The sequence below is a fragment of the Diplotaxodon limnothrissa genome, linkage group LG23, assembly GCF_057381915.1.
Source record: "Diplotaxodon limnothrissa isolate DT_005_m linkage group LG23, D_limnothrissa_male_GT1.1, whole genome shotgun sequence".
NCBI lineage: Eukaryota > Metazoa > Chordata > Actinopteri > Cichliformes > Cichlidae > Diplotaxodon > Diplotaxodon limnothrissa.
Genome location: NC_140617.1, coordinates 24,616,248 through 24,617,031, shown reverse-complemented (window position 1 = coordinate 24,617,031; position 784 = coordinate 24,616,248). Strand labels below are relative to the sequence as shown.

The window sequence follows — 784 nt, the reverse complement described above, 5'->3', positions numbered from 1 at the left end:
GTTGTGTCAAGGGGAAAAAACATCAAGGCCATTTCATTAGGTACAAGACTAGTTTGGACCAGTTTTGCCTTCAGAACAGCCTTACTTTTTCATGGCACACATTCATCAAGGTGCTACAAACATTTGTTGGTTTTTGGTCCATATTGACGTGATAGCATCACACACTGCAGCTCTGTGGCTATAGGTCAGGAGGTAGAACATGTCACCTACTACTCAGAAGGTTGGTTGTTTGGTCCCTGGCTACTCCAGTCTTCATGCCAAACAGGCTGGCAAGATACGAACCTCAAGCTGCTATTTAAATACAAAAGCTACGATGTACCAGCTGTACACTACACAATATCCATCATGTTAAGTCTCATTGCGTGCAGCCCCAGTGGCCTAATGGATAAGGCACTGGCCTCCTAAGCCAGGGATTGTGGGTTCGAGTCCCATCTGGGGTGATTTCCAGCAGAGTGGCGCAGCGGAAGCGTGCTGGGCCCATAACCCAGAGGTCGATGGATCGAAACCATCCTCTGCTAGGACTTTTAGCCAGTTTGCTTTCAGTCATTAATGGAATACAAGTTTCCCTTTATGCACTTACTGGCTATGAGATGTCTAGTACTGGGTTGATACTAGACTTGTAGTCAAGACCGCCTAAACCGAGACCAAAGGGTATCGAGACCAAGACAAGACAAAGTCGAGACAGAGACAAAAAAAGTCTTTAAACTGCAGCCAGATGCTGCTTCGTTTACGGGTGTCAGGCATATTTATATGTTTTTGCGATGCACTCACACAGCCCTCCGCA

General features: G+C 46.4%; 1 non-coding gene across 1 annotated transcript; it reads left to right on the top strand.

The window, feature by feature from the left end:
• Nucleotides 1-367: 367 nt before the first annotated feature.
• Nucleotides 368-440, top strand: trnar-ccu (transfer RNA arginine (anticodon CCU)). Its single transcript has one exon. It is a non-coding gene; the product is annotated as a tRNA-Arg (tRNA).
• The last annotated feature ends 344 nt before the right edge of the window (nucleotides 441-784 follow it).